Genomic DNA, 13,323 nt, shown 5'->3' with positions numbered 1-13,323 from the left:
AGTCCTGCCTGCTCCACTTCTGATCCAGCTCCCTGCAAACGCACCTGGGAAAGCAATAGTAGAAGATGATGAGGCCGGACCACACGGGCTGGCCCGTCCAGCGCGCGGGTTGCTGGGTACTCTCACGAGGTCAGCCAACACGGGCTGGCCGGGTCGACGCACGGGTCGCTGGGTACTCTGACGAGGCCGACCAGCACCGGCGGGCAGGCCCCGCGTGAGGGCTGCTGGGTATTCTGACGGGGACGGCAAGCGCCGCCAGGCAGGCCCCGCGCGAGGGTTGCTGGGTACTCGACGAGGCCGGCCAGCACCTGCGGGCAGGCCCCGCGCGAAGGTTGCTGGGTACTCTGACGAGTAGGCCAGCACCACCGGGCAGGCCCTGCATGAGGGTTGCTGAGTGCTCTGAGGAGCCGGCCAGCACCGGCGGGCAGGCCCCGCGGGAGGGTTGCTGGTGCTCTGACGAGGCCAGTCAGCGCCTGTGGGCCGGGTCTCGCACGCGGGTGTTGCTGGGTAACGGGCCTTAGCTGGCGGCTCCTGCCCCGCTTGCCGCTCCTTCCAGAAGCTCCAGGGCTCCTGCCAAAGGGCGGGTCTGCGGAGGGTATGGAGCAGCGGCAGCTAAAGACATGAGCGTTCCTCCACGGCGCACCCACAGCAGTTGGCTTTGCTGGAGAAGCGGCCTGGTCTTCCAGGAAAGCGTGAGCCCTGGTGGCCCTTGGCGACCCTGGGTAAAGGAAGCCCGGTGGCCTCACCTGGGCCGCCGCAGGCTGTCATGGATGCGCTCATAGACGATGATATCTGCATTCTGAATCAGGAGAAAGCTCATGAGAGAGATCCAGTGACTCCGGTCTCAATATATTCAGGGGGTGAATCTGTCACTTCACGCTTCGCCCTTGTCATTGCATATGAGGATATCAAAAAACGCCTTAAAGAGTCAGAGAAGGAGAACTCATTCTTAAAGAAGCGAGTAAGGTTTTTGGAAGAAAAGCTTATAGGCGCTCAGTTAGATGAAGAGACGTATTCCGTGGGACGAGAACAACTAAATAAGGCTTATCATGCATATTGAGAGGTTTACATTGATAGAGAAATTTTGAAGAACAACGCTGAATAAAATGAACCAAAACAACCCTGAACCTCTGAAAGCATTGAATGAACAGGTACAGTCTAAAGAAGTAAAACGGCTTCAGCTAAGAACAGAAGTAGGAACTCAGTAGGTGATGAGAAATTCAAATCCTCCTTTAAGGAACTGGGAATTGGAAAAGTTGAACTGTGACCTGATGATCCATGGTTTAGAAAAAGAGCTGGAATTGGTGAGGAAAGAATGTAGCGATCTCAAAATAGAGCTACAAAAGGCCAAACAAATGGATCCATCCGAGGAAGACAACCTGAAGAACAGTGCTCTTCGAAGAGCAAGCATTTCAAGGGATAATATGCAACAGTGTACTGGGAACTGAAGAGGGAAATGTCTGACTTACATCTGATGACTCAAGTACAAGCTGAACGGCTAAGAAAACTGAAAATGCCAACTGCATTCAAGAAAGCCTGTGCCCCACTAACCTGTGCTGAAGACCTTGGGAAAGAGCACAAAACTCCACTTGACAAATTTTACTGCATCTTATAAAAGACATGTCTGTCTATCACCAAATGGCAAAGCTGTTTTCACACTACTTCTTCCCCTTTACCAGGAGATATAAAGATTTTATCCAAAAAAAAAAAAAGCAGTTCTCCAATCATGGATAGATAATGAGAGATCTATTCCTAATGGTAGAAGATAACTCTTGGGTGTTCCCAAGCCCTCCTAAGTCAGGTGAGACAACATTTAGGGAAACTAAAACTCTGCCACTACCCAATCTGCCAGCATTGCAGTTCCTTGGATCGACATAATTAAAACTGCTTTTATAAGAATGAATTCTGAAGAGATTCCTGATTGTATCATGAGGATACTTTATCTCTCAGTAGCTCTCCGAAGAAATTACTTAGCAAACTGGATTTTTGAGTAAATTTTGCAGGGTTCTTCAGTGTATATGTTTGAACACACTGCATATTATATACTTGATTTTTCCATTGTGAAAGAAGAGTCCCCTCCAGCTCAGTATTCAAAGAATTAGATATGTGTTACTATATTAATAAATAAGGTATGTTTCAAAAAGGCAGTTCTGCCTTTGATTATAATTGTAAAATTTTGCCTCAAAGGAGACATTTTTAGAAAAGATTTATTTGCTTATTTGAGAGGCAAAGTTACAGAGAGAGGGAGAGACAGAGAGGTATTTCATATGCTGGTTCACTCCCCAAATGGCTGCAATGGCTGGAGCTGAGCCATTCAGGAGCCAGGCACTCCTTCTGGGTCTCTTGCATGGGTGCAGGAGTCCAGGCACTTGGGCCATCTTCTACTGCTTTCTCAGGCCACAGCAGAGAGCTGGATCAGAAGTGGAGCAGCTAGGACTCGAACCAGTGCCTGTATGGGATGCTAGCATTGCAGGTGGAGGCTTAACCTACTATGCCACAATGCCAGTCCCAGTAGACATGGTTTTACAAATTGTGTGAAATCCCTAAATATCCATTTATGGAAGTAAAAAAAGGCATTAATACAAGAAAAAAGTGTGTATGTGGCTTCTGATTGCATAGATCAAATGGGAATGCGATTAGATTTCTGTTGACTTCATAATGCATAGGTATGAAAGATATCATAATAGAATAAAATATATAGGTTCAAAAAAAAAGAATACAGGAACATGGGGATCTCAAGTCAAAAGCTACATCATAGTGAGATGCCTCAGTGGTGGCCAAATGTCTCCTGCTTACTTTTACTTTTCAAAAGCAGGGGTCTGATCTTCGTGTTCTCTCCCACTCCTTTCAATATCCTCATGGGCAGCATCCACCTTGGCCACCCCAGATTTTGTCATGCTCCCTTTCCCAACACCACATCCTCTCTAATTTGCACTAGCTATTGATAGCTGTGTAGAAATATCATCCTACTACAGTATCAAGGGAAAGCAACTTAAGACTTTCTGTCCTCAGTCATCCCTCAGCCCTGTTAGACACCAGAAAAGTGAATCCCCCTAGCCTGTGCCCACTGACCTGGCTGCTACACCCACCTTTTCACTCCAAATCCTGGAGTCTCTGACCCTAGTACAGTTGACCAACCTGGGAACACTAGGATGAGACGTTCTTATGCCTCTGCAGCAAAGCTGTTTATAAGCACAGGGGATGTTGAATGGGCTGTAACAAGCCATAGCCAGGGCAGGAAGGAACCCCATAAATGCTACAAAATCTCTAAAGACCCATCTCACGATAAAGAATACCAAGGATACACTTCATTTTGGTTTCCTGTGGCTGTGGAGTTCATTGGGGTAGTAGAGTGCAAGAGGTAATTATGAAGACCTGAGATAATCAAGGAAGCATATTTTGGTGGTTCTGGTGAGTGCATAGCATCAATGTGGTGGTTCTTGGTTCAGGAGAGAATCATGAAAGGTTGCCATGGTTGGTGGATGGGGTTGTAGGAGGATTGTGATATTGCCATAAACTCAGACTGTCTCCCCTTTAAATACCATAGAAGTTAAGATGTCTGTGTCCATACTGGCATGTCTAGATTTGAGGCTTCACTCAAGCTCCTGCCTCCAACTTATTGCTAATGCAGACCCTGAGAGGCAGAAGGTGATTGCTCAACTGTGTGGTTCCCTCTCACCTTTTTGGGAGAATGGAGTGATTTCCTGGCTGCCAGCTTCAGCTCAGCCAACCATGGCTATTGTAGGCAGGTGGAGAATAAACCAATGGATAAAAATTTCCTTTCTGCTTGTTTTTGTTTCCTGTCCTTTTCCACACAAACAAAAATATCCTCCTTTACATTGAAGTAAAAATAGTCTGTGTGTTCACAGAGAATCCTGACAGAAATATCATCCATCTATCAAGTTCCCATCTCTAGTGGTAGGTGGGTGGGGTGACCCAATGTGGGCACACAGAGCTGGTTTGTCCTGATGACATAGAAATTCTGTTCTCTGAATTAGACATTGGGCAGATCTGGGTTTGAATCATATGAGCTTATTAACCTGGGGCAAGAAAGTGAGGGAGAAGCTTGAGATATGTTCCAGACTAAAGGGAAGAGGACCGGATTGGGAGGGAAGCGTTGGCTCAGCTGATAGAATTTTTCTGGGACCATCAGTTGGATGTGTGTTGAAATGATGATGTTTAGATTACAGGGTTTGGTTATTGAAGAGAGTGTTGTATTTTGAGGCTATCTGCCCTATATTGAAGGGGCATATGTCAGCTAATCATGTAAACAGGGCAAGGGGCTTACAGGAGTTTATAGTAGAGCTACTGTGATTTTCCTATAGATATAAATTTCAAATGAAATATTTTCCAAAATAACTCTCTCACCACAGTGTCAGCAAGGCAGGAACTCAGTTAAACCCTGTTACGGAGGCTGAGTCTTACCCATGTCCAGTTGAACCAAAGTAATGAAACGTGTTGCCTTGAAATCTGAATGGGATTAATGAGATGATGCTTGGAGGGTAGATTAATGGCCACTATTTGTTCAGTGTCCAGGATGATTCTAGGATGCTCTAGACTTGTGGCGCTTTTCAAATTCCATTTTGCCACATGTACCTCTTCCTTTAAAAGGTACGCTGAGTACTGCCTGCCTTTCGGCTCATGTGACAAGTGGCAAGCAAGGCTGTCTACATTACAGCCTCTCTGGCTAATGAGCCGTTTCACACTAGGTGCCCTTGTTCCATTTGCATCATGACCTCAGAAGACTTCTCAGTCTTGCATCTGAATTTTTGTGGATTCTGCTTTGTGTTCCCTCCTCCATGCAAATTTCATGGATAAGACTCAGACACTTGGACAGCTTGTGAATCCTCCTGGTAGGTCTTTCACCTCAGTGATTCTGCTTTCATAAATTTCTCTCCCTTCATGTTGAAAATTTCTGCTTGTGGCCGGCGCCACGGCTCACTAGGCTAATCCTCCACCTGCAGCGCTGGCACACCAGGTTCTAGTCCCGGTTGGGGCGCCGGAATCTGTCCCGGTTGACCCTCTTCCAGGCCAGCTCTCTGCTATGGCCCAGGAGTGCAGTGGAGGATGTCCCAAGTGCTTGAGCCCTGCACCCCATGGGAGACAGGGTTAGGAACCTGGCTCCTGGCTTTGGATCAGCATGGTGCACCGGCTGCAGTGCACCGGCCACAGCGGCCATTGGAGAGTGAACCAAGGGTAAAGGAAGACCTTTCTCTCTGTCTCTCTCTCTCACTGTCCACTCTGCCTGTAAAAAAAAAATTTCTGCTTGCCTCAACCTCCTTTAATATACCCCATAGTTTTCTAAGGTATGCATATTTCCAGTGTGTATCATCCTTTGGAGAATCTTTACTTGTTACTTAGGCAGACAAGTGCCTTCAGGGACACAAGGGATTAACTTGATAGTGATCAGACTTCTGTCCCCTCACCCACACTCCCACCCATAGTGTGGAGATGTGCTTCTGGATTGCAGGAGGTGGAATCAGTCTTCTGTTCTGGGTAGAGATGGAAGACAGTGCTATTTCTACCTTGAAAGCTTGTGGATGCACAATACTTTCACCTACTTTTGGAACTGCAAGGGGGAGAATCATAACCAGAATTTTACTTTGTTCTCATAAAATACATTCTCGATTGTCGTGAAGATGGGAGAACTGGGCATTTCCATTGAGATCTGGCACCAGACAGGGATGCCCACTCTCACCACTGCTATTCAATATAGTTCTGGAAGTTTTAGCCAGAGCCATCAGACAAGAAAAAGAAATTAAAGGAATACAAATTGAGAAGCAAGAAGTCAAACTATCCCTCTTTGCAAACGACATGATTCTTTACTTAGAGGATCCAAAGAACTCTACTAAGAACTCATAGAGGAGTTTGGCAAAGTAGCAGGGTATAAAATCAATGTACAAAAATCAACAGCCTTTGTATACACAAGCAATGCCATGGCTGAGAAAGAAACTGCTAAGATCAATCCCATTCACAATAGCTACAAAAACAATCAAATACCTTGGAATAAACTTAACCAAGGATGTTAAGGATCTCTATGATGAAAATTACAAAACCTTAAAGAAAGGAATAGAAGAGGATACCAAAAAATGGAAAAATCTTCCATGCTCATGGATTGGAAGAATCAATATCATCAAAATGTCCATTCTCCCAAAAGCAATTTATACATTCAATGCAATACCAATCAAGATACCAAAGGCATTCTTCTCTGATCTAGAAAAAATGATGCTGAAATTCATATGGAGGCACAAGAGACCTCGAATAGCTAAAGTAATCTTGTTTAACAAAAACAAAGCCGAGGCATCTCAATACCAGGTTTCAGGACATATTACAGGGCAGTTGTCATCAAAACAGCATGGTACTGGTACAGAAACAGATGGATAGACCAATGGGACAGAATTGAAACACCAGAAATCAACCCAAACATCTACAGCCAACTTATATTTGATCAAGGATCTAAAACAATTTCTGGAGTAAGGACAGTCTATTCAATAAATGGTGCTGGGAAAACTGGATTTCCACATGCAGAAGCATGAAGCAAGACCCCTACCTTTCACCTTACACAAAAATGCATTCAACATGGATTAAAGACCTAAATCTATGACCTGACACCATCAAGTTATTAGAGAACATTGGGGAAACCCTTCAAGATATTGGCACAGGCAAAGAGTTTCTGGAAAAGACCCAGGAGGCACAGGCAGTCAAAGCCAAAATCAACTATTGGGATTGCATCAAATTGAGAAGTTTCTGTACTGCAAAAGAAACAGTCAGGAGAGTGAAGAGACAACCGAGAGAATGGGAAAAAATATTTGCAAACTATGCAACAGATAAAGGGTTAATAACCAGAATCTACAAAGAGATCAAGAAACTCCACAAAAACAAAACCAACAACCCAATTAAGAGATGGGCCAAGGACCTCAATAGACATTTTTCAAAAGAGGAAATCCAAATGGCCAACAGGCACATGAAAAAATGTTCAAGATCACTAGCAATCAGGGAAATGCAAATCAAAACCACAATGAGGTTTCACCTCACCCCGGTTAGAATGGCTCACATACAGAAATCTACCAACAACAGATGCTGGCGAGGATGTGGGGAAAAGGGACACTAACCCACTGTTGGTGGGAATGCAAACTGGTTAAGCCACTATGGAAGTCAATCTGGAGATTCCTCAGAAACCTGAAGATAACCCTACCGTTCGACCCAGCCATCCCACTCCTTGGAATTTACCCAAAGGAATTTAAATTGGCAAACAAAAAAAGCTGTCTGCACCCTAATGTTTATTGCAGCACAATTCACAATAGCCAAGACCTGGAACCAACCTAAATGCCCATCAACGGTAGACTGGATAAAGAAATTATGGGATATGTACTCTTTAGAATACTATACCACAGTAAAAAACAATGAAATCCAGTCATTTGCAACAAAATGGAGGAATCTGGAACAGATCATGCTGAGTGAATTAAGCCAGCCCCAAAGGGACAAATATCATATGTTCTCCCTGATCGGTGACAACTGACTGAACACCAAAAAGGAAACCTGTTGAAGTGAAATGTACACTATGAGAAACGATGACTTGATCAGCATAGCCCTGACTGTTAATGATATCTTTTCCTTTGGATTTATACCCACAGTAGGATTGCTGGGTCCCATGGCAGTTCTAGATCTAGATTTCTGAGGAAACGCCATGCTGTTTCTCAGAAGGGCTGCACTGACTTACATTCCCATCGACAGTATATGAGAGTTCCCCTTTCTCTGCATCCTCACCAGCATTTGTTTTTTATCTTTTTGTTAGTAGCCATTCTAGCTGGGGTGATACAGTATTTTTTGTAAATATTTTATTTAGGGGCAGATGCTGTGGCAGAGCGGGTTAACACCCTGGCCTGAAGTGCCAGCGTCCCATATGGGTGCTGGTTCGAGACCTGGCTGCTCCACTTCCAATCCAGCTTTCTGCTGTGGCCTGGGAAAGCAGTAGAAGATTGCCCAAGTTCTTGGCCCCTTAACCTGTATGGGAGACCCAGAAGAGGCTCCTGGCTTCAGATCAGCACAGCACCAGCTGTTGTAGCCAATTGGGGAGTGAACCATCGGATGGAAGACCTCTCTCTCTGCCTCTCCTCTCTCTGTAACTCTTTCAAATAAATAAATCTTTAAAAATAGCTTTTATTTAAAGTACACAAATTTCATGTATTTCACATATATAGATTTAGGAACGTAGTCATACTTCCCACCTTACCTCCCTCCTGCCCACTCCCACCCTTCTTCCCTCTCCCTCCCCTATTCCCGCTCTTTAATTTTTACAAAGATCTATTTTCAATTTACTTTTATACTCAAAAGATTATCAGGGAGCTCTGAGCATGTGGAGCCACACACAGTGATTGTCCAGAGACCCAGCTACCCCCTGCACCCTTTCATGCAGTCACAGAGCTCCCAGTCTCAGCACACAGGGCTCCCACTGTTAGGGTTAGGGTTAAGGTTAGGGTTAGGGTTAGGGTTAGGGCAGAGAATCCACTCTGCCCCACTAGCCTGTCCCGTCCACAGAGAGGCTGAGAGGCTCCCAGAGCTATCTGCCTGTAGGTGTTTCATTTAGGTGGTATGTTGAGAGGTTGGGGACACCTCAGAGTCATATGTGGGTGCCTGACCTCCTGTCAATCCTCCCAGCCAGACTCAAAGTCAGTGGGGAAATGGATTTTTCCCTCTGGCAAAATCCCTGGATCACAGTGCTTGCACAATATCTGCTGGCCACAGCCCTACATGTTTCACAATCATGCCTTCTCCCCACCAGTTCCTGGGCATGTACAAGAGTCTCTGCATGGGCCAGCACTGTAGCATAGGAGGTTAAGCATCCGGCTGCAGCTTCAGCAACTCATATGGGTGTCAGTTCAAGTCCCGGCTGCTCCACTTCCAATCCAGCTCCCTGTGGATGGCCTGGGAAAGCAGTAGAGGGTGCCTCAAGTGCTTGCGAACCTGCACCTGCCTGGGGGCCCCTGAAGAAGCTCCTGACTGCTGGCTTCAGATCATCCCAGCTCTGGCCATTGCAGCCATTTGGGGAGTGAGCCAGAAGATGGGAGACCTTTCTTTCTCACCTTCTCTCTAAGTCTGCCTCTCAAGTAAGTAAATTTCTTTTTTAATGTCTCTGCAGCTGGTACTGTCAGAATGGCTCTTTCTCCCCACCAATTGCTGGGTGCTTGCACAAGAGCTGCAACAGCTGTTATCTACTAATATCCAAAATGGTGCCCACTGTCTCTCAGCTGGTTGCCTGGCACTGTTGTGGGAGGAATGGGGAGAGAGAGAGGGATGTGCCCCTTTTCTTTTTCTCTGGGTGAATGGGCACCCTGAGCCCCTCAGAGCTCTGGGCTGGACTCAAAGACACTGTAGACTACTGAGCTCTGCCTCTGGCTATAGCTCCAGTGGCATGGGCCACTGCAGTCTGATCTCGCCTTGCTCTCCAAAGATGGTGCTCTCGACAGCTCAGAGCTGCCAGGGTTGTGTGTTGTGTCTGTGCTGGTTGCTGCGTGTCTGCACCTTCCACAGAATCTCCACTGCAGCTTTCCCTCCAACTCTCCGAGAGTGCACTTTCTCCACTTTTTTGTTTGTTTGTTTTACTATTTTCCTCTAGGCTAGAGCAGTCTGCCTTGTCTCTATTCCACCACCCCGTAATCACCCAATATTTAAATTATTTAAACAATAGTATTTTTAAAAAATATTTTATTTATTTGAAAGAGTTACAGAGAAAGGGAGGGAGGGAGAAAGAGAGAGGTCTAGAGGTTCACTCCTCAGATGGCCGCAATGGCTGGAGCTGTGCCAATCCAAAACCAGGAGCCAGGAGCTTCCTCTGGGTCTTCCAATGTTGAGTGCAGAGGCCCAAGGACTTCGGCCATCTTCTACTGCTTTCCCAGGCCACACCAGGAGCTGGATCGGAAGAGGAGCAATTGGGACTAGAACTGGCGCCCAAATGGGATGCCGGTGCTTCAGGCCAGGGCTTTAACCCACTACACCACAGGGCCAACCCCTAAGCAATAGTATTTTTTTTTTTTTTGACAGGCAGAGTGGACAGTGAGAGAGAGACAGAGAGAAAGGTCTTCCTTTGCCGTTGGTTCACCCTCCAATGTCCGCCACGGCAGGCGCTCTGCGGCCGGCGCATCGCACTGATCCGATGGCAGGAGCCAGGTGCTTCTCCTGGTCTCCCATGCGGGTGCAGGGCCCAAGCACTTGGGCCATCCTCCACTGCACTCCCGGGCCACAGCAGAGAGCTGGCCTGGAAGAGGAGTAACCAGGACAGAATCTGGTGCCCCAACTGAGACTAGAACCCAGTATGTCGGCGCCGCAGGCAGAGGATTAGCCTATTGAGCCGTGGCACTGGCCTAATGCTCTCTATTGAACACAGCTTATCCCCCTGCAACTCATGGGGAAATTTAATCTCAATTGTAAGAAATTAAGAGGTGGGACACATGGGACCTCGTATGTAATGATTGGGACAAATCCACTCTTGTGATTAATGGGTCAATGGGTTATCTGCAGCGGTGTGCTATAGAAGCCACTTTGCATTGGCCTCTTCTGCACTTCCTTTATTTGGTCACATGGGCTCAGTGCCACTCCAGGCCTCGGCCAACCAGAAGGAGGACACCAGATGCTGCCACAGAATCTTGATCAAAAACGTTGCCCCAAGTTCTAGCGTGTGTGTGTGTGTGTATGTGTGTGTGAGAGAGAGAGAGGGAGAGAGAGAGAGAGAGAGGGAAAATATCTTCCATCCACTCTTTCATTCCCCAGATGGCAGCAATGACTGGAGCTGGACCAGGAGGAAGCCAGGAGCCAGGAGCTTCATCCAGGTCTCCACGTGGGTGGCAAGGGCCCAAATAGTTAGGCCATCCTCTGCTGCTTTTCCCAGGCCATTAGCAGGGAGCTGCATTAGAAGTGGGGCATCCAGGACTTGAACCAGTGCTAATATGAGATGCCAGTGTCACAGGTGGTGGCTTTACCTGCTATGCCACAATGCTGGCCCCACATTACCTCTTTTTTTAATTTCTCTGACTTCACATCCAGAACAATGTTGAAGAGAGATAGAGGAGGGAGCCTTCCAGGGAAACAGCCTTAAATGTTATGTGTTTATTATGCTATTTGGTATACATTTTTATAGACATCCTTCATCCAAATAATGGAATTGCTTATTTTTACTACTCTGCTAACAGTTTAATTTTATAGTGATATGCAAATAATAAACTAAATGTAATTTAACATTTAATCTAAATGATCATGTGATTTTATTCTTGTGTTAGTCACCCACTTGAATGACTTACATCATTTATTTTGGAATGCCAACCATCTTTTAGTGTATCTTGCTTGTCAATGATCTATTATGTTTTCATATTTGCCAAAAATTTTCCTTGAATATTTTAGCTGTTTTTATAAAAAGAGATTTTTTATGTTCTTTTTATTTCCTGATCTATGTCATCTATGGAATGCTGGATTCAGAAAGGAAATTAAAATGTTTCTGCTTATTACCATTGTGGGGAAATCTGTGAAATTGAGAATCTTTTTCATCCTCAAAAGTCTGGAATGTTCTGTATGTTTGGCCCTGAAATTTTGTTTATGGAATTTTGTTATTTATTGCTTATTTTGATTTTTCAAGCACTGATTCAACTTATTTAATTTATATAGGAGTTTCCTATATTTTACAATATTTGGGTTTTGGTAGATTGCCAACATTTAGTGACCTTTTTTTTTTTTTCTAAGTTTGAATTCTTAGAAATTTTCTTGTGTAATTTCTACTGGGCTAAGTTGATGTTTCATTTTAGATAGAAGTCTATTCTGTATGTTGAGTGAGTTTATAAGATAGATGCAAAGCATGTGTCTCTTCTCTTTTTCCATGTGGTCATCCACTTGCACCATCCCCACTTGCTGGAGAGACTATATACTCCTCAGGGACTGCCCCTGTTCCTTTGACCAAGATCAGTTAAGTACAAGTATTTAGCTATTTATGCCATTCCACTTATCCACATGCATATTCTTTGTTCAACACCAAAGTCTCTTGATTACCACAGGTTTATGATGAAGCATGAAAGCATGAAGTCAGGAATTACCTATTCCTCAAGGTTGCTTTTTTTTTTTTTTTTTTTTTTTTGGACAGGCAGAGTGGACAGTGAGAGAGAGAGAGAGACAGAGAGAAAGGCCTTCCTTTGCCGTTGGTTCACCCTCCAATGTCCGCCACGGTGGGCGCGCTGATGCCAGTGCACCGCGCTGATCCGAAGGCAGGAGCCAGGTGCTTCTCCTGGTCTCCATGGGGTGCAGGGCCCAAGGACTTGGGCCATCCTTCCACTGCACTCCCTGGCCACAGCAGAGAGCTAGCCTGGAAGAGGGGCAACCGGGACAGAATCCGGTGCCCTGACCAGGACTAGAACCCAGTGTGCTGGCGCTGCAAGGCGGAGGATTAGCCTAGTGAGCCACGGCGCCAGCCAAAGGTTGCTCTTATTCAATATTTTCTAGACTTCTCAAGGTTTGGAAAAGTGTCACTTATTGGATTGCACCTAGATGGGAAGAATGGATATCTTAATAGTGTTGTGTCCTTTGGTCATTAAAAAGGCATATATTCCACCAATTTACATTTTCTTTTAACAGTTTTTCAAAGTTTTGCCATGTATATTTGTATATATTTTCCTGGATTTATATTTCAATATTTCTCCTCCTCCTTCTTCAACATCATCTTCTCTCTATATCTGTATCTGTATCTGTATCTATATCTGTATCTGTATCTCTATTAGATAGACAGATATAACAGCAGACCAAGATCTGGAAGTGACTCTGATGGAGGAAACACAGTTTGCAATCAGTTTATTTTTCCTACAAAGATACTCCCACCCTCTGGGGAATTATAAGGATACCATTTGTAAACAAGCTAAAAGACTTTTAGCAGCTTTGATGTTCCCCCTTTACATGCTAACTTCATTTCAACTTTTGTACAATTTTGAGCATTGTTCCTCAAAACATTTGCAACAAGAAATAGTTCTGCTTGATCAGCAAGATCCATGTTGTACCAGTGTCATCACATTTACAGACTGGTCATGTCTGCGCTGTGTTGTTTTGGTGTCACCAGCGTTTCTAGACATGCGATGCCAACTCATAAGTAAAATGAACTCTTGGGGGTTAATATTTCTCTGCTTTCTAATGTAGAGACTACTTATCTGTAGCTTTTGGGAATGGTTAGTGTTTTTTGTCTGTTCTGATAAACTGTTGAGAAAACCTATGCAGTAAAATTAATATTTTTGATTTTGTGCAATGAATTTAATTTTGGGTAATTTGGCAAATATTAAAAAAACCAGATCTCTACTT

The 13,323-nt window shown here is 44.9% G+C and overlaps 1 pseudogene; it reads left to right on the top strand.

Moving 5' to 3' along the window:
- The first annotated feature begins 766 nt into the window (after positions 1-766).
- LOC149121646 (5-azacytidine-induced protein 2 pseudogene) lies at positions 767-1,448 on the top strand (annotated as a pseudogene).
- Positions 1,449-13,323: the final 11,875 nt, after the last annotated feature.

The sequence above is a fragment of the Oryctolagus cuniculus genome, chromosome 16 (genome assembly GCF_051225735.1).
Source record: "Oryctolagus cuniculus isolate XC-2025 breed Fujian yellow rabbit chromosome 16, ASM5122573v1, whole genome shotgun sequence".
NCBI classification, from domain to species: domain Eukaryota; kingdom Metazoa; phylum Chordata; class Mammalia; order Lagomorpha; family Leporidae; genus Oryctolagus; species Oryctolagus cuniculus.
The sequence above is the reverse complement of the archived record's forward strand: the minus strand, read 5'-3'. Positions and strand labels throughout refer to the sequence as shown.